Source organism: Jaculus jaculus, chromosome 2, assembly GCF_020740685.1.
Source record: "Jaculus jaculus isolate mJacJac1 chromosome 2, mJacJac1.mat.Y.cur, whole genome shotgun sequence".
NCBI classification, from domain to species: Eukaryota; Metazoa; Chordata; class Mammalia; order Rodentia; family Dipodidae; genus Jaculus; species Jaculus jaculus.
Genome location: NC_059103.1, coordinates 12,055,121 through 12,076,197, shown reverse-complemented (window position 1 = coordinate 12,076,197; position 21,077 = coordinate 12,055,121).

The following is a 21,077-nucleotide window of genomic DNA, read 5'->3' as shown; positions in this document are numbered from 1 at the left end:
GTAAAGAGTGGTTAATGGTGGAGCACTCCTTTAATCCCAGCACTGGGGAGGATGAGGTAGGAGGGTACTCATGAGTTTGAAGCTAGCCTGGGTTACAGAGTTCCAGGTAAGCCTGGGCTAAGATGAGACCCTGCTTTAAAGGGCGGGGGGTGGGGGGGAGGCTGGAACGATGACTTAGCTTCCCTGTGAAGCATAAGGACCCAGGTTTAATTCCCCAGTACACACAAAAGCAAGATGCACAAGGTGGTGTTTTCAATGGCTAGAGGCCCAGGTGCACCCATTCTCCCTGCCTCTCATGCAAATAAAAACAAGCAAAAACAAAAGAAGAATGCCTGACTCAGAGCCTGGGACCCAGGACTAAGACAGCAGGCTGGTTTCGTGAGACTTGCGTGCCCAGCTGAAGGTTGTGGCCAGTCTTCATCCTGGGGACTAAAGAAAAGGGATGGCAGAGGAGCTCAGCTGCTCATGACAAGATCACAAGCTGAGGCGCTGGTGAGGCCGCATAATCAGCGTGAGGAACCGAGTTGAGATTACCCCACAACACGCACATAAATGCCAGGTGTGCGCACCTGTAATCCCAGTGCTTGAGAGGGAGAGGCAGGCCGGTTCCTGGCGTTAACGCCGGCTAGACTAGTAGCATCTGTGAGGTCAGTCTGGAACCCAGTGTCTCGCGAGTAAGGTGGGGAGCAGTCAAGACAGCATCAACCTCTGGCTGCACACAGTTGCCCCCACACGTCCGAACACATACACACCACACACAATTTTTTTAAGAAATATTTTATCTTTATCTGACAGAGAAAGAGGGAGAGAGAGAGAGAATGGGCGCGCCAGGGCCTCCAACCACTGCAAACGAACTCCAGACGCATGTGCATCTAGTTTATGTGGGCTGTGGGGAGTTAAACCAGGGCCCTTTGGCTTTGCAGGCAAACGCCTTAACCACTAAGCCATCTCTCCAGCCCAACAACACACGTACTTTTTTTTAAGGGGAAGATGGGCAGATGGGTCCATGGTTAAAAGCGCTTGCTGGGGGCTGGAGAGCCTGCAAAGCCAAAGGATCCCCGTTTGACTTTCAAAGACCCAAGTAAGCCAGATGCACAAGGGGGCACTCACGTCTGGAGTTCATTTGCAGTGGCTGGAGGCTCTGGTATGCTCATTCTCTCTCTCTCTCTCTCTCTCTCTCTCTCTGCCTCTTTCAAATAAATAAATAAAATACAACAAACATTTTTTAATGCACTTGCTACATAAACCTGACGACTGGAGTTTGGATCCCCAACACCTGTATAAAATGGCCCATGTGTCTGTCATCGCAACGTAAGTACAACACTAGGGAGAATGCCTGCTCTCACAGACGACTGCACACAAGCAAGGTGGGAGGAAGGGAAGGTAGTCTTCCCACGCAGGAGCCTGGGGCAGAGTCTAGACTGCATTCTAGAAAACACTACCCCCTGCTGCAGACCACATACCATGCCGGAAGTGGGCACACTGGAGACAGGGACCCCGCACCACACGAGATGTTCTGTGACAGAAGAGCTGCTGGCCAGCAGTCGGGTGACGGTATCTGCTAGCCCCATTTCCTCCCCTTTAGAAGTCCCTTGGCTGCCCGTGGACTGAGTTAACAACAGCCTTGCACCTGCTTTCAAGTTCCAATTCACCCCTCTCAGGCTCACTCCCTGACCAACTCAGTCCCCTACAGTGAGGAATAAAAGGCAGGGATCGTAAATGACATAATGAGGTGTTGGAGGAAGCCAAGGAGCAAAAACAAGCTGCTTTGGAGGCAGTGGGGGACCACGATGAAAACCAATTAAATGGCAAAAGACTGAATTAAAAACTGCCACTGGTGGCTCAGCCCCAGCCACGCTGGGTGATTATAAGGAAAGTGGAGTATCAAATCCTGTATGCCCAGTCAGGAGCATGGGCAGTTTAATCCACAATGACTGACCTCAGGGGGGCTTTGTCCCCGGGCTGGACAGATCTCACCTGCAGTTCTCTCCTGCGGCCGGCAGAGGGAGCCGGAGTCCAATGCTGTGTGCAGTTCCCAGACAGGGCTAGGTCACCCTGCAGAACGAGATTAGCATTCTAGGCCCAAATCCGGCTTCCTATGATGTCTGGTCTGGGCTCACCCAAGCAGGTGGGGACAGCTGTCTTCAGCAAAGGTGGCAGCGAGGAACAAAGCCATGCTCACAGCTTGGAAAGCAAAGCCTGCAGTCTCTCCATAGCAGTGCAAATTTGTGGACTCAGAGGTTGATTAACCTTGGGTTCTTCCTGACTCTTCTTGCTTTGAACATTGGACAAGGACGGACGTGATATATAACAGGGAAGAGGAGTTATCATGCAAACCCAGGGTAGGAAGAAGCTCCTGGGTGGCCAGGAGGAAGAGTAAGTCCTACCCTGCCCTGCAGCCTCCGGGCCCTTTCTAGAGCTGAGCCTCTGGTCTGGTTTTTGGCTGCCTCGGACGGATCCTGCCAGAGGCTGGACTTGGGGTTTCCTGGAACTGGACAATGACCACCTCAATTAAACTGCTGTCACATGCTGCCATACTCTCCCCCTGCCTGTGTCCTGGTCCCTGGTACTCCACTGTTTGGGACAAACTCACTGACAGCATCCAGAACTAGCCAATCAGAATTCTTTCTTTCTCTTCTTTCCTTCTTTTTTTTACTTTCTTTCTCCCTCTCTCTCTCTCTCTCTCTCTCTCTCTCTCTCTCTCTCTCTGTCACACACACACACACACATTTTATACAATGTATATAGTCTTTTTTTTTTTTTTTTCCCTAAGGTGGTGTCTTGCTCTACCCCAGGCTGACCTGGAATTCATTATATAGTCTCAGGGTGGCCTCAAACTCATGGTGATCCTCCTACCTCTGTCTCCCGGGTGCTGGGATTAAAGGCGTGTGCCACCATGCCTAGCTCTTTAAAAAAAAATATATTTTTGGGCTGGAGAGATGGCTTAGCAGTTAAACTCTTGCCTGTGAAGCCTAAGGACCCCGGTTCGAGGCTCGGTTCCCCAGGTCCCACGTTAGCCAGATGCACAAGGGGGCGCACGCGTCTGGAGTTAGTTTGCAGTGGCTGGAAGCCCTGGCGCTCCCAATCTCTCTCTCTCTCTATCTGCCTCTTTCTGTCTCTATTGCTCTCAAATAAATAAAAATTAAAAAATATATATTTTTATTAGCCAGGTGTGGCAGCACATGCCTTTAATCCTAGCTTTCAGGTGGGCAGAGGTAAGAGGATTGCTGAATTTGAGGCTAACCTGAGGCTACAATGTGAACTCCCAAGTCAGCCTGGATTAGAGCAAGACCCTACCTCGAAATTTTTTTTTTTTTTTTTTTTTTTTTTCCTGAAGTAGGATCTCTCTCTAGCTCAGGCTGATCTGCAATTCACTATGTAGTCTCAGGGTGGCCTCAAACTCTCAGTGATCCTCCTACCTCTGCCTCCTAAATACCGGGATTAAAGGCATGCACCACCATGCCCAGCCTGAAAAAAATTTTTTTAAAGAATCTTTTTGTTTATTTATTTGCAAGCAGATGATGGGAAGAAAGGTGTGCCAGGACCTCCTGCCACTGCAAACAAACTCCAGATTCATGCGACTGTGCATCTGGCTTTACGTGGTTACTGGGAGATCAAACCCAAGATGGCAGGCTTTGTAAGCAAGCGCCTTTAACCACTGAGGCATCTCTCCAGTCCTATTAATCTATTTTAGCCACGTCCACCCCCATTACCTTCTTTCATTCCCCTCTCACTCCTACTGACCCCTTTCTTCTGCCCAATTCTTCTACTCTGATGCTGTGTGTGTGTGTGTGTGTCCACCCGTGGTAGTTTGAATGGTTGTCCTCCAATACATTCAGTTTTGTTAAAGCTTCTTGAATTTTCAGCTACCTGGCTGGAAGAGGTGTCACTGTGGGCAGATCCTAAGGTCCAGTCCTTGGTGTGTTTGGGGTGGATCTGGAATTCTATCATCTAAGGTGTGCAGCGTGCTTGAGCTGTGCCTGGGCTTCCTGGAGTGGGCTGGCTTGCGGTGCTGGCCGTGGTATTTCTCTCCGCGTGGACCTCTGAAAGGGGGCCAGCTTCATCCGCCATTAGGGAACTTCCCCTGGATCTGTAAGCGTCAAATAAAATCCCTTCCTCCTGTAGCATGTGCCTGGTTTGAAAGTTCATCCTGGCAGCGTGGAGCCATTCACTACAGCGCCCTCACTGAGTTTAATTAGATTGCTAGCATGAGCATGGGTGGAGGATTATTTACCAGAGCATGGGCATCCTACCAGTGGCTGCTCCACTGAAGGGAAGCGCTCCCCTTCCACCAGCAACCACTAACGACCAAGAGCTCCTCAGGGTGGGGCAGGTCTCACGAATGCTCCCTCGGTCCATGATGGAATGTTGATAGGCCCAATGTTATGCAGGTCTTTTAAAAAAATTTTTTTTTGATTTATTTATTTGAGAGCGACAGACACAGAGAGAAAGACAGATAGAGGGAGAGAGAGAGAATGGGCGCGCCAGGGCTTCCAGCCTCTGCAAACAAACTCCAGACGCGTGCGCCCCCTTGTGCATCTGGCTAACGTGGGACCTGGGGAACCGAGCCTCGAACCACGGTCCTTAGGCTTCACAGGCAAGCGCTTAACCGCTAAGCCATCTCTCCAGCCCTTATGTAGGTCTTGTGTGTGTGACCACAGCTGCTGTGAGTCTATGATTGGAATGGCCACATCAGGTCCAGACAACACTAACACACACACACACACACACACACACACACACACACACACACACACGAGAGAGAGAGAGAGAGAGAGAGAGAGAGAGAGAGAGAGAGAGAGAGAGAGAGAGGGGGAGAGCGGGAGAGCTCTAGGAGCTGAAAAATGTTAGAAGCTTCCAGAACACCTTGATTTTAGAACTGTTACATCATTTTCTTTTTAGTACTGAGGATTGAACCCAGGGCCTCACGGGCTGAGCTACATGCCCAGTCCTTTTTACTGTTGCCTAGGCTGGCCTTTGAACTCTATAACCCAGACAGACCTTAATCCTGAGACTCACCCACCTCGCCTCACCCGGGGTGGCTGGAATGACCGGGTTGCAGCGCCACGCCTGACAAAGTTGAGTTGTCATGAGTCGCTAACTGTGTCATTATCTTTTACCATGGCCACAGGAAATCAGGACGCCACTCCTACATGTTTAAAAATGTTTTTAATCCTTTTCTTTTAAAGATTCTTTTAATCCTTATCCCAACCATCTAAAGTGGGTATAATTAGCATTTCCTTTTTTTTAATTTTTTTTTTTCAAGGTAAGATCTTGCTCTAGCTCAGGCTGACCTGGGATTCACTACGTATTCTCAGGGTGGCCTTGAACTCACAGTGATCCTACCTCTCTGCCTCCCAAAAGCGGGGATTAAAGGCGGGCACCACCACACCCGGAAATTTTTGGGTGTTTTTTTGAGATAGGGTCTTACACTAGCCCAGGCTGACCTGGAATTCACTGTGTAGTCTCAGGCTGGCTTCAAACTCACAGTAATCCTATCTCCTCCTCCCGAGTGCTGGGATTACAGGTAAATTTCTTTCCATTCTTCAGGCAAGAGAAATGATGCCCAGAGAGACAGAGCAGGAAGCCCAGGGTCATACAGTGGCTAATGGAAGCTAGTATTTGAACTCAGGGTAGTCTGCGCCCCTTCAACAGCATGCCCCATGGTGTTTTATTTTTAATTTTTAAATTAATTTATTTATTTGAGAGTGACAGAAAGAGGCAGATAGATAGAGAATGAGTATGCCAGGGCCTCCAGCCACTGCAAATGAACTCCAGACACATGTGCCCCCTTGTGCATCTGGCTTACATGGGTCCTGGGGAATCGAGCCTTGAACCAGGGTCCTTAGGCTTCACAGTTAAGCACTTAACCACTAAACCATCCAGCCCCGACCCTGTGGTTTTGAGGAGCTCATGAATGAGTGTCAAGCTGGAGGGAGGGAGGGGGTTAATTTTCAAAATGTCTCTTTACCATCAGGCAGTTGGCTGCACTAAGTCTCAAACCCAGAATCTTTGGATTTCTTGCACTGCTAATTCAAGCAAGCTCTGACGTCTTGTGGGAGATGGCAAAGTCTACTATGCAGGAAGTTGGGATCTTGGTGGCCCTTGATAGAGGATGTAAAAGGGGGCTAGATAGCCGGGCATGGTGGCGCATGCCTTTAATCCCAGTACTCAGGAGGCAGAGGTAGGAGGATCACTGTGAGTTCGAGACCACCCTGAGACTACATAGTGAATCCCAGGTCAGCCTGAGCTAGAGTAAGACCCTACCTCAAAAAAAACAAAAACAGAAAAAAGGGGGGGCCTAGGTAGAGGGGACCAGCCATTCAGAGTGACTAGGAGGCTCCAAGGAAGTCACAGCACAGCCAAGTAGCTCTAACGTTGCAGTTTTACCACTGTGTGTGTGTGTGTGTGTGTGTGTGTGTGTGTGTGTGTGTATGTGTGGGTGAAGGAAAGTGTAAGAGAAAAGCAAAAGCAAAAGAGAACACTGGACTTGATCTCTACAGCGAGAGGCAGCAGCCTTCCTGCGGGATGCAGACTGAAGCCCTGAGCCAGGCTGGGGTTCAGACTTATAAGGAGGCCCCTAAGAAGCCGACTGGAGCAGGTGCCGTGGATGAGGAACTTGTAGCTGTTTGTTTCCTTGTTCAGAATAGGCTTCTTCAGCCAGGAATGCCTAAGGGAGGATACTCAGATGGTCTCTGGTCCTTCAAAGCCATCTAAGCTAAGGGGAGCACATCAATCACGGAAGGTGTCAACCTTAATGAGGCCGAATACCTCTGTTGCTTCTTTATTGCGGGAGAGCTTTAGGGATAGTTATTAACTCTTTAGTTCCCTCTAGTTTCCAGGGCAGGCTATTAACCCTTCAGTGTGTGTGTGTGTGTGTGTGTGTGTGTGTTTGTGTGTGTGTGTGTGTGTCCCTGCTTGTCTGTTTGTGTATCTGTTGGTATAGGGAACTGTCAAATATTAAGTCTTCCACTCATTTTAGAGCCCCTCTCCCATTTCATACTGCCCCGGTCGCTATCCCCTAGCCCCAGGCACGCCCCTTTATGTGGGCTATGTCAGCCCTCAGCCCCAGCCCCGTCAGCTCTGTTCCAGGAGTATGCCAAGTCTACCCTCACTCTTGGCTCCTCCTCACCCCTGTGGAGATCCCCCAACTGATCTGGTACCCCCAAGAACAGACCTCCTTCAGGCTACCCTTGTCCCTTGACCTCAGCCCCCATTGCTCTGATCAGCCCCCTTCTCTCTCAGCCTCACACTCTGCCAAGCCAGGCTGCAAACCCCACCTACTGCCTAAAAATAGCTCTTCTCCCCTGGCTCTCTCCCTCCTTAGCTCCTGCTGGTTTTAATATTCTTCCAGCCTGGCTGGGAGCTCAGCTGTGCACCAGGCAGACCCAGGCCTGTAATTAGGTTAGCACACCTCTGGCTCCAGCCACAGGGAGGCCGCCTGGCTGGGGCCAGATCGGGGAGGGGGGTGGAGGGGTGGGAAATGCCAATGCTCTTATATTTTTGGTTTTGCTAGGTAGGGTCTCACTGTAGCTCAGGCTGACCTGGAATTCACTATGTAGTCTCAGGGTGACCTCGAACTCATGGCGATCCTTCTACCTCTGCCTCCGGAGTTCTGGGATTAAAGGCGTGCGCCACCACGCCTGGTTCTAATGCTCTTTTTGTGGGCTTAGCATAGGCATGATTGTGTGTGCGTGGTGGGTGATATGCTTGTGTCTATACAAGTATATGGTGTGTGTGTGTGTGTGTGAGTGTGCGGTATGAAGTATACATGCATATGATGCCTGTTTTTGTGTTTTGCATACAAGGGTTTGTGTGAGATTTCAGTCACTATAACAAAGTACCTGTGATAATTAACACAGAAAGAGAAAGTGGGCTAGACACGCAGCTCAGTTGGTAGAGTGCTTGCCCAGCATTCATGAGGCCTTAGATTCAACACTGGGGTGTGCTGGGGCATGCCTGTAATGCCCAGCACTCAGGAGATGGAGACAGGTGGATCAGAAGTTCAAGGTCAGCTACCTGGCTAGTTGGAAGCCAGCCTAGGCTATGTGCAATTCTCTCTCAAAAAGCCAAATTTAGGGGCTGGGCAGATGGCTCAGTGATTAAAGGTGCTTGCTTGCAACATCTGTGGGTCTGGAGTTCAATTTCCAAGCTGACTATGTAAGCCAGATGTAAAAAGTGGTGCAAGAGCCTGGTGTTTGGGGCTGGAGAGATGGCTTAGTGTGAAGGCGCTTGCCTGTGAAGCCTAAGGACCCATATCCCACTCTCCAGATCCCATGTAAGCCAGACGCACAAAGGTGAGTCAAGCACAAGGTCGCACATGGCCAGTAGGTAGTGCAAGCGTCTGGAGGTCAATTGCAGTGGCTGAGGTCCTGGCTCACCAGTTCCCTCTGCCTCCCCCACTTCTCTCTCTCCCTCTCTCTCATTCTCACTCTGTCTAAGAAACAAAGAGTCTGGTGTTTGTTGGCAGTGGTCAGAAGCTCTGGTGCACCCACACATGCGTGGCACAAATACATATTTAAAAAAAAAACAGGATCAGGAGATGGCTCATTCCATAAAGTGTCTGCCACACCAGCATGAGGATATGAGTTCAAATCCCTGGTGCCCATGTAAAATGCTGGACATGGAAGTACACAGCTGTTATCTCAGTGCTGGGGAGGCGAAGCCAGGGAATCCTTGGGGCTCACTGACCAGCTAGTCTAGCTGAGACCCGGTCTCAAAGAATAAAGTGAAACCTTCCAAGGCTCGGGGTCTATTGCAGAAGAGGTGGTGGAAAGAATGTAAGAGCCAAAGGAAAGTTGGGACTCCTTACAACATGCTCCTCCAGACACAAAATGGCCTGGATATCCATGACCTCACAGTGCCCGACACTACCTACACAAGACCATCATAAGAGGAGGAAAAGATCATGACATCAAAATAAAAGAGAGACTGATGGGGGGGGGAGGGGATATGATGGAGAATGGAGTTTCAAAGGGGACAGTGGGGGGAGGGAGGGCATTACCGTGGGATTTTTTTTTATAATCATGGAAGTTGTTAATAAAAAAATTTTTGATAAATAAAACAATTGACTCATAATTAGTGACTGTGTGTGTGTGTGTGTGTGTGTGTGAAGGGTGACTTAAGGGAGAAGAGAGAGGAGTTGCACTGGTTGATTATGTGGCCATAGGGTAAGTGTGGGGTTCTTTGATATAGGCATAGACATCATGCCTCTTCACAGGCCACATGCTTCTTTTGGGGGGAGCAATGGTGTTCTGTATAACTGAAACAACCTCCGGTGAACAGACCTAAGGGAAGCCATCTTAGGCCACTTAGCCATCTTGACATTCTCAAGGAGTCATAAGAGATGAACGATTAGTAAAGAGCATTAATTACAAGAATGAGGTCCCAGTAAGGCATCTGGTGTTTGCTCTCACCCTGAGGTCAAGATTTGGTATCTGCTTTGTACCTGGTGCTAATTGCAAAAATCCTGTTTTTGTAATCATGCTTGCTTGCGTGCTCTTGCTAAAGACAATTGTGTGTGGAGGGGGTGTCTGAGGGTTTTCAGATCATTGTACAGGAATGTGATTTTTGCCTTTGAAAATTCATTGTAAAGGTAGGAAGGGGCTCCTTGCTATGAGGGGACAGATGCCAGCCAGCTTAACAAAGACTCTCCTATTTGATTTTTAAAAAAATGGAAAAGACAAAAAAAAGAATAAAGTGAAGAGTGACTGAGGGAGACCCCAGCTCCTCACATCTGTATACACATGCACATACAGTCCACACACGTGTACCCCCCACATATGTGAACACACAGACATACAGCACGTATACGCAAAAGTTAAATAAGGGCTGGAGAGATGGCTTAGCAGTTAAGGTGCTTGCCCATGAAGCCTGTGGACCCAGGTTCGATTCTCCAAGTCCCACATAAGCCAGATACACATGGTGGCACATGTGTCTAGAATTTGTTTGCAGTGGCTAGAGGCCCTGGCGCACCCATTCTCACTCTTTTTTTTTTCTCTATCTCTCTCTCCCTCTCTCTGTCTCTAATAAATAAATGAATAAAAATAAATCAGAAAAAAAAAATTAAAAAAAAAAACAAAGTTGATGGTTGTCAGAATCAAAATCGAGTCACTTGGGCTGGAGAGACAGCTTAGCAGTTAAGCACTTGCCTGTGAAGCCTAAGGACCCCGGTTCGAGGCTCGACTCCCCAGGACCCACGTTAGCCAGGTGCACAAGGGGGCGCACGCGTCTGGAGTTCATTTGCAGTGGCTGGAGACCCTGGCGTGCCCATTCTCTATCTCTATCTGCCTCTTTCTGCCTGTCACTCTCAAATAAATAAATAAATAAATAAATATCAAGTCACTCATGTCAACCCTAACAAAAGCATCAGTTGAGCCAGGTATGGCCGTGCACCTTTAATCCCAGCACTAGGGAGGCAGAGGTAGGAGGATCACCATGAGTTCAAGGTCACCCTGAGACTACATATTGATTCCAGGTCAGCCTGGGCTACAGTGAGACCCTACCTAAAAAAAAAAAAAAAAAAAAAGGAAAAGAAAAGAAGAAAAGAAAATAAAAATGTCAATTGAGGGCTGGAGAGATGGCTTAGCAGTTAAGGCACTTGCCTGCAAAGCCTATGAACTCATGTTTGAATCTCCAGTGTCAGTTGAGAGAGTGCCTGCCTAGCATGCATGAAACCCTGGGTTCGATTCTCAATATATGACTTTAATCCCAGCACTGCGGAGGTAGAGGCAGGGAGATCAGGTTAGGGTCTTTGCAGGAAGGATATATAAATATATTCACATTACATGGAGGAGTGGGTGGAGTCAAGTGTTTTCTGGGGCACTATGGAGGAGGGTGTGTGTGTGTGTGTGTGTGTGTGTATGATTTACATGTGGTGTGTAGAGAAGACACGTGTCTGCTGTGTTGTGAGTCTGGCCCGGTGTGCGCACACGCACCTGGTGTGGGTGGTGGATTCGGGTGTCTGGAATTGGCTCTTGGGGCACACAGATGCTGGAGAGAGATGAAACTGGGTCACAGCTTCCAAGGCCGCCTCGGCTGCAAGCCCTGCCCCCTTCCCCTGCTGCCTGTCCCTGAAGGACATGAGGTCCCAGGTGTATGCTTCAGGCTTCCCAAAAGCCACCACTGGCATGGGGGCACATGACTTTAATCCCAGCACTCGGGAGGCAGAGGCAGGAGGATTGCCATGAGCTCAAGGGCCACCCTGAGATGACAGAGTTAATTCCAGGTCAACCTGGACCAGAGTGAGACCCTACCTCGAAAAACCAAAAAAAAAAAAAAAAAAGTCACCACTGTAAATTCCTTAGGGATTGGAAGTCCTCCTGGCCAGGGCAACTGTCCAGCAGATCTGGACACAGTAGATGCCTGGCATAGGGTATAGTGAGGCATGGATGAATAGACAGGGCCAGGGTCAAAGCAGAGGTGATGTGGAGGACCACCCTTGGCTCTCTGTCCCGCATTATCCCCTTGTTTTCAACTTTCATTTTTCTAGTTTGTCTTATTTAGTTATTATTTTGTATTTTTAAAATGTAGTTTATTTATTTATTTATTTATTTATTTGAGAGAGAGAGAGAGAAAGAAGCAGAGAGAGAGTTGTGGGAGGGAGGGGAGAGAATGGGCACGCCAGGGCCTCCAGTCACTAAAAATGAGATCCAGATGCATGTGTCCCCTTGTGAGTCTGGCTTACATGGATCTTGGAGAATCGAACCAGGATCCTTTGGCTTTGCAGGCAAATGCCTTAATCACTAAGCCATCTCTCCAGTCCTTATCTTATTTTTTTGAGGTAAGGTCTTGCTCTAGCGCAGGCTGACCTGGAATTCACTATGTAGTCTCAGGCTGGCCTTGAATTCACAGGGATCTTCCTACCTCTGCCTTTTGCATCTGGCTTACATGGATAGTGGGGAATCGAACCTGGGTCCTTAGGCTTCTCAGATAAGTGCCTTAACATTAAGCCATGTTTCCAGCCCGTTTTTGGTCTTTTTTTTTTTTTTTTTTTTTTTTTTTTTAGGAAAGCCCAACAGACCAGCCTTTTTCTTCTAACATGAGAGAAAGAGAGAGAGAATTGGCGTGCCAGGGTCTCCAGTCACTGCCATTGAACTCCAGACGTGTCCATCCCTTGTGCATTTGTGCCACACTGCACGCTGCAGACTGACCTGGAACTCACACTTGCAGCACTGCATCCGGTTTACGCAGGACCTGGAGAACTGAATGCAAATTCTTAGGCTTTGCAGGCAAGCACCTTAACCACTGAGCCATCTCTCCAGCCCCTATTTTGGTCTTTCTAAACAGAGTCTTACTCTAGCCCAGGCTGACCTATGACTCAACTGTGTGGCCCAGGTTGGCCTCAAATTTACAGCAACCCTCCTACCCAGACTCGAATGTTGGGATGAAAGGGATGTACCACCACCTGGCTTTTTCCTGTTGTCATTTGTTTTTGAGGCAGAGTCTCACTCTAGCCCAGGTGGACCTGAAACTCACTCTGTGGACCAGCCTGGTTTCAAACTCAGCCTCCCACGTGCTGGGATTAAAGGAATGCGCCAGGACCAAGGAGATGGTCTACAAAGCCTGCCGGCCTAGGTTCAGTTCCCCCGAATCACATAAAACCAGGTGCACAAAGTGATTCTAGAGCTCACTTGCAGCAGCAATGGGCCTTAATATGCCTATACTCTCTCTTTCTCCTCTCTCAAACAAATAAAAACAAAGTTTGTTTGGTTTTTCAAGGTAGGGTCTGCACTCTAGCCCAGGCTGACCTGGAATTCACTATGTCATCTCAGGGTGGCCTTGAACTCACGGCGATCCTTCTACCTCTGCTTCCCAAGAGCTGGGATTAAAGGCATGCACCACCACACCCGGCTACAAAATATTTTTAAAGGGGCTGGAGAGATGGTTTAGCAGTTAAGGCCCTTGCCTAAGAAGCCTAAGGCCCGTGTTCTATTCCCCAGTACCCACGTAAGCCGGATGCACAAAGTGGAGCATGCATCTGGAGTTCGTTTGCAGTGGCTTGAGGCCCTGTCATGCCCATTCTCTGTATATATATTTGCCTCGTTCTCTGTCAAAAGAAATAAATATAAAAATGAAAAAAAATATATTTTTTTTAATTATTTATTTGAGAGCGACAGACACAAAGAGAAAGACAGATAGAGGGAGAGAGAGAGAATGGGCACGCCAGGGCTTCCAGCCTCTGCAAACGAACTCCAGACGCGTGCGCCCCCTTGTGCATCTGGCTAACGTGGGACCTGGGGAACCAAGCCTCGAACCGGGGTCCTTAGGCTTCACAGGCAAGCGCTTAACTGCTAAGCCATCTCTCCAGCCCCTGAAAAAATATTTTTAAAAATAATAAATGAATGCATATACCACTATGCCTGGCTTGTCATTCTTGTTTTATTTTTGTTTGTTTTTTCAAGGTTGGGTCTTACTCTAACCCAGACTGACCTGGAACTCACTCTGTAGTCTCAGACTGGTCTCAAACTCATGGCAATCCTTCTACCTCAGCCTCCTGAGTTTTGGGATTAAAAGTATACATCACCGGGGCTGGAGAAATGGCTTGGTGGTTAAGGTGCTTGCCTGTGAAGCCAAAGATCCAAGATTCGGTTCCCCAGTACCCACGTAAGCCAGATGCACAAGGGGGCACGTACGTCTAGATTTTGTTTACAGTGGCTAGAGACCCTAGCTCACCCATTCCCACTTTCTCTCTCTTCTCCTCTCTCTATATATCTGTAATAAATAAAAATTAAATCTTTTTTTAAAAGTATACACCACCATGCCCAGATATTTTATTTTATTGCTGTATAACCCAAGCTGCCCCAGAACTCACTATGTAGATCAGGGTGGCCTTCAACTCATGGTGATCCTACCTCTTCCTCCCAAGTGCTGGGATTAAAGGCATGTGCCACCACACCCGGCCTCTATTTTTCTCTTTCTCTCTCCCCTACCCTAACGTTCCTTCTCTAGGACATTTCCAAACACTTTCACTGAAGACCAACATATATGTAATAATGTATATAAATCACACAAACAGCTCAGCAGATTTTTCAGGCTGAACACACTGGTCACCAGTACAAAGATTAGATCAAATATATCAGGCCAGGTGGTGCAGGCCTATCATCCTGGATGCTTGGAAGCCTGAGACAGGAGAGTGATCAAAAAGTCAAGGCCTGGGCTAAAGAGATGGCTGAGCACTTAAGGCACTTGTCTGCAAAGCATAAGGACCCAGGTTTGATTCCCACCCTCCCAACACCCTCCCCCCCGACCCCCGCCAACATAAACCAGCTGCACATTGTGGCACATATACCTGGAATTTGTTTGCAGTGGCTGGACATTTTGGCACGCCCATCCTCCCTCTCTCTCATAAATAAATAAATAAAATTCAAGGCCTGCCTTGTTTACTGACTGAGCTCAAGGCCAGACTCAGAAAGAAGATCCATCTCAAAAACAGAAAAGCCTGGCATGGTGGTGCATGCCTTTAATCCCAGCATTCAACGGGTGAAGCTGAAGGATCACTGTGAGTTCGAGGCCAGCCTGAGATGACATAGTGAATCCCAGGTCAGCCCTGGCCAAAACAAGAACTTAGCATGAAAACAACAAAGCCAAATAAAACAAAAAAAGGAATAGAAAATTTCAGAGTAAAGATAGGTTGATAATATGCAGAAAAAAAGAAAAAAAGGGCCGAGAATACACTTTAGAGAAAACCTGCCTGGTAGCCCCAGTGAGGGGCTGGGAGCGTGGCTCAGTGGTAGAGCTCCTGCCTAGAATCCCCCAGTGAGGGGCTGGGGGCGTGGCTCAGTGGTAGAGCTCCTGCCTAGAATCCCCAGTGAGGGGCTGGGGGCGTGGCTCAGTGGTAGAGCTCCTGTCTAGAATCCCCAGTGAGGGGCTGGGGGCGTGGCTCAGTGGTAGAGCTCCTGCCTAGAATCCCCAGTGAGGGGCTGGGGGCGTGGCTCAGGGGTAGAGCTCCTGCCTAGAATCCCCCAGTGAGGGGCTGGGGGGTGTGGCTCAGTGGTAGAGCTCCTGCCTAGAATCCCCAGTGAGGGGCTGGGGGCGTGGCTCAGTGGTAGAGCTCCTGCCTAGAATCCCCCAGTGAGGGGCTGGGGGTGTGGCTCAGTGGTAGAGCTCCTGCCTAGAATCCCCCAGTGAGGGGCTGGGGGCGTGGCTCAGCAGTACAGCATTTGCCTCTGGTGTGTAAGCCTTAGCCTCAAGCCTCAATGAGTGAGGGCCATCGGGACAGTGAGAGACTTCTTAGTGACAGGCACTTACAATGCATCTTACACACATTTTGTCCCCAGACAGAAGCAGGCCGGGCCCACAGTGTTAGTGTGTAGCCGCTTCCCTTGCCTCCTACATCATTCCCCAGGTCTTTTCTTTCTTCCTCCTCAGAATTTGAGCCCATCCAAGGCACCTCGGTGAGAACAATGCTTAACCCATGGTGACGGTTCCTTAAGGTGAACTCGCAAGCAATAAGAGAAGAGCCGGAGGCCCACCACGAAACCTACCATCTCGTGTTTTAAACAGTTAAAAAAAAAATTTATTTTTTAATTTGCAAACAGTGGGACAGAGAGAAGAGAAGATAGAGAGAGAATGGCCACGCCAGGGCCTCCAGCCACTGCAAACGAATTCCAGACACATGTGCCCCTTGTGCATCTGGCTTACGTGGGTGCTGGGGAATTGAACCTGGGTCCTTTGGCTTTGCAGGCAAACGCCTTAACCTCTCCAGCCCCCTTCTCATGTTTTGTTAAAGGCCTCTGCCTCAAGGTCAGCTCTGCCCATCTGCCATAAGAGACAGCCTTAAGGCCCCAGCCTCAGCATGTGCTTTTAGGAAGGGTGAGAAACAGAGGAAAAGACAGGCAAGTGGACTGGTCAGAGAGACATAGGCAGGGCTGGGGGCGTGGCTAAGCAAAACAGCCGAGTAGATCCTCCAATGAGGGCTAAGAGGCGTGGCCCAGTGGTGGAGCACTTGCCTAGCATGTGCAAGGCTCTGCGTGCCATGTTCAGCACCACGAAAGTAATAAATGAGGGTTGGAGAGATGACTGAGCGGTTAATGCACTTGCCCGTGAGGTCTAAGGACCCATGCGCCACTCTCCAGGTTCCATGTAAGCCAGACACACAAGGTGATGTAAGTTCGGAAAGTCACACATGCGCACAAGATGACCAACGCGTCTGGGCTTCCATGGCAGTGGCTGCAGGTCCTGGTGTCCCAATTCTCTCTTTCTCACTCTTGCTCTTGCTTTCTCACATTAAAAAAGTGGGGAGGGGAATGGGGAAATGGCTTAGCGGTTAAGGCATTTGCCTGTGAAGCCTAAGGACCCTGGTTGATTCCCCAGGACCCACATAAGCCAGATGCACAAGGGGGCGCATGCGTCTGGAGTTCCTATGCAGTGGCTGGAGGCTCTTCTTTCTCTCTCTCTCTCTGCTTCTTCCTTTCTCTCCAATAAGCAAATAAATAAATAAATAAAATGTGTGTGTGTTTTTTTATTAAGAGGGCCTGGAGGGATGGCTTAACGGTTAAGGTGTTTGCCTGCAAAGCCAAAGGACCCAGGTTTGACTCCCCAGGACCCATATAAGCCAGATGCACAAGGTGGTGCATGCATCTGAAGCTCGTTTGCAGTGGCTAGGGGCCCTGGTGCACCCATTCTCTCTCTCTCTCTCTCTCCCTGCTTGTTGCTCTCAAATAAACAAATAATAAATAAATAAAAGGTATAGAGCCGTGCATGGCGGCGCATACTTTTATCTCAGCACTGGGGAGGCAGAGGCAAGGAGGATCGCTGTGAGTCTCAGGCCACCCTGAGACTACATAGTTAATTCCAGGTCAGCCTGGGCTAGAGTGAGACCTTACCTAAAAACAAACAAATAAATAAATGAATAAAAATTTAAAAAATAAAGCAAAATGAACCAGGCATGGTGGCACATGCTTTTAATACCAGCATTCAGACAGCAGAGGTAGGAGGATCACTATGAGTTTTAGGTCAGCCTGAGACTACATAGTGAGTTCCAGATCAGCCTAGGTTAAAGTGAGACCCTGACTTGAAAGGAAAAACAAAAACAAACAAACAAAAAAAAAAACAAAAACCAAGAACAACAGGAAAGGTTAATCCTCACACCCCTCAGGGTGGATACTACTAACAAAATTTGGGATTTGCTGATGGGGACACAGAATAGTGTGTAATTAAACACTGAAACAAACAAACAAAAAGGCACGTTTCCACCCCCCCCCAACAAAAAGAAACCCAGAAACACCATATGAAGGCTAATGAGATGGCTCAGGGGGAAAAGCGTTTGCTGTGCCCACCTCCCAAAGTTTCTAGCACCTCTCAAAATAGTGCCACCAACTGGGGACCACGTGTCCAACACATGAGCCTGTGAGGGAAGTTTTATATTTAAGCATAACAGGGAAATCAAAGTGAAGACTACCCAGTAATCCAGGCTGTACACATTACTATTTTAAAATTAAGGGCTGGAGGGATGGCTTAGTGGTTCAGGCATTTGCCTGCAAAGCCTAATGACCCAAGTTTCAATTCCCCAGAGCCCACAGAAGCCAGACACACAAGGTCATGCGTGCACACAAGGTGGTGCATGCATCTGGAGTTTGATTGCAGTGGAGGACCAATTCTCTCTCTCCCTATCTCATAAAAAGTATAAAACAGGGGCTGGAAAGACTGTTTAGTGGTTAAGGCGCTTTCCCGCAAGGCCAAAGGACCCAAATTAGATTCCCCAGGATCTATGTAAGCCAGATGCACAACTGTCACATGCATCTGGATGCCCTGGTGTGCCCATTCTCTCTCTCTCCCTCTCTCTGCATCTTTCCCTCTCTCAAACAAACAAATAAATATTAAAAATAAAACCTTATTGACAGATTTTATAAGTATAGACAATAAATCATGATAATTCCTTCCCCCACTCCCATCCTCCCCTCCTAAATCCACCCTCCTTTGAATCTCTTCCTTTCAATTAGTTTCTCTTTTGTTTGTTTGTCTTGAGATATGGTCTTGCCCAAGCTGACCTGGTATTCACTCTGTAGTCTCAGGCTGTCCTTGAACTCACTGCAATCCTCCTACCTCAGCCTTCCGAGTGCTGGGACTAAAGGTGTGTGCCACCATGCCAGGCTTTCTTCTATTTTTCTTTTTTTCCCCCCCTTTTCTTTTTCTTTTCTTTTTTTTTAAATTTAAGCTGAGCGTGGTAGCACTCGTCTTAATTTTTTAAAATATATTTAAAAATATTATTTATTTATTTGAGAGAGAAGAAGAGGCAGACAGAGAATGGGCATGCCAGAGCCTCCAGCCACTGCAAACAAACTCCAGATGCATGCGCCCCTTGTGCATCTGGCTAACGTGGGTCCTGGGGATTCAAACCAGGGTCCTTTGGCTTTGCAGGAAAGTGCCTTAGTCACTAAGCCATTTTGCCAGACACCCCCTCCCTTTTTTTTTTTTTTTTTTTTGAGGCAAGCCCAACAGACTGGCCTTGCTTTATGCTAAAGAGAAAGAGAGAAGAGAGAGAGACAAAAAAGGTAGAGAGGAACTGGGCACGGTAGCGTATGCCTTTAATCCCAGCACTCAGGAAACAGAGGTAGGAGAATTGCTGTGAGTTCTTGGCCACCCTGAGACTACATAGTAAATTCCATGTCAGCCTGAATTAGAGTGAGACCCTGCCTGGGGAAAAAAAAAAAAAAAAAAAGGTAGAGAGAATTGGTGTGCCAGGGCCTCCAGCTACTGTAATTGAACTCCAGACATGTGCATCCCCTTGTGTACATGTGTAACCTTGCACACTTGTACACTTGCATCACTGTGGGGCAGGCTTACATGGGACCTGGAGAGTTGAATTTGAGTCCTAAGGCTTTGTAGGCTAGCCCCTTAACCGCTAAGCTATCTCTCCAGCCCTCTCTTCCATTTTTTTTTTTTGTTGTTGTTTGTTTGTTTGTTTTTCCAAGGTAGGGTCTCAGTCTAGCCCAGGCTGACCTGGAATTCACTCTGTATTCTCAGGCTGGCCTCGAACTCATGGCGATCCTCCTATCTCTGCCTCCCGAGTGCTGGGAATAAAGGCGTGCGCCACCACGCCCGACTCCTCTCTTCAAATGTTATGTCATTGTTTTTTCTTCCTGATGTGAAGGTCTTCTTCAGGTAGTGTCAGGCACCATGAGGTCATGGCTATCAAGGCCATTTTGTGTACATGTGACAGAAACAATGGAAGAGAGAAACAACGTTTCAGTCCATTGTGGTGAAGGCAAGTGTGTGGTGGAATCTGATCACATCCTGGCCGACCAGGAAGCAGAAAAAGACTGGGCAGAGGACTGTGGCTAACCCCTAGCTGGTGATTCCAGTATGCTGAAATACTCTTAGATTCCAGTATTCTCAAATAGCGCCACCTGCTGGGAAACAAGCATTAAACGCATGCTCCTGATGGGGACATTTCAGATTCAAATCATAAATAACACAGGGCAAGGGAAGAGAGAGATCAAAGGGCAGAGAGACAGCCCAGGTCTCCAGGACTCCCCATCCCTGGTGGAATAAGGGTTCTGAGGCAGAAAAGGAAGTTTCTTTTCTTTCTTTCTTTCTTTCTTTCTTTCTTTCTTTCTTTCTTTCTTTCTTTCTTTCTTTCTTTCCCTCTCTCTCCCTCTCTCTCTCTCTCTCTTTCTTTCTTTCTTTCTTTTTTTTAACAGACATCTTGTAGGTTCCAAGCTGTCGGGAGCCATAGAGCAAAAGCCTCTCCATTTTGCCTGGGCCTGCTCATAAGCTGACTCATTACTCAGAAAGCTGGTCCATCCAGTTTTCTGTTAGGTACTTCTGGAACCGGTTAGCAGACTGCTTACAGATCTTATCTTTTGCAAAAGGCCAGTTTATGGTCAGGATGTGAAGCCTGGTGCAGTCAGGATGTTAAGCCAGTTGGGCAAGATTAGATGAACACCTAATTACATCCCCTCTAGGTTTCCTGACAACTCCTTGCCCTGGCCACATCCCCTTCCCCCTACAACCCTATATAAACCTACATGTAAGAATAAACTCTCGAGGCCGTGACAAACATCTAGTATGGTCTCCTTCTTGTGTCTGTTTGCCTTCTTTTCGTTCAGGTTAATTGTTTGACTCCCCGCTGGCCGGGGCACAAGCCCTGCTCCCACTGCAAAAACCAAGGAGTCAGGGTGTGAAGAAAAGGACCCCAAAACGAGCAAGGAGAGGGATGCCCATCTGGGACACGTGTCCTCAGGCTCTAGTTCCAAACAACATTAAAACCACAGCTGATTAAGAGACAGAGATGAGGGCTGGAGAGATGGCTTAGCGGTTAAGGTGTTTGCCTGCAAAGCCAAAGAATCCGGGTTCAATTCTCCAGGACCCATGTAAGCCAGATGCACAAGTGGGTACATGCATCTGGAGTTTGTTTGCAGCAGCTGAAGGCCCTGGCGCACCCATTCTCTCCTTCTCTCTCTCTCTCTCTTCCTGCCCCTTTCTCTCAAATAAATAAATAAAATATATTTAAAAACAACAACAACAACAACAAAAGAGAGACCAAGATGATGTGATGAGGTTTTGGAAAAGCCAGTTTACTTAATGAACGAGGCCTCTCACGCTAAGATGGGAGAACTTCATGACCCTGTGTCTCCCTGGCCTTTTTCCAGCCATGGCTCCTCAAGCAAAGGGAGACTGTAGGCCCTGTGTGTGTGTGTGGGGGGGGGGGTGTTCATCTCTCAGCCTTTGAACTGCCTACCAACCCACTGATCTGCTTTGGGAGGCCCAGCCAGGCAGAGGAGAAGCCCCTCTTGGGAAGGAGGGAAGCAATCTGACTGGTGCTTGGCCTGCCCAGAGCCCCAGCCAATGAAATATTCATGCAGCTGGAAGGCAGAAGACCATTGAAGGACTCATCTTTGGGGTTATGGCGGGGGGAGTGCCAAAGGCAACAGCTGTAGCCCACCCCTCTTGCCAATCTCAACCTTTGTTCTGCAAGAACCCTAAAAACACACACACACACACACACACACACACACACACACACACACACGACATGGGCAAGAGGGAAGGAAGGAAGAAGGAACCGGAGGAGAATAGACACAGTCAGACTCCAGGAAGGTAGACACATATAATCTCCCCAGCCTGACACTGCC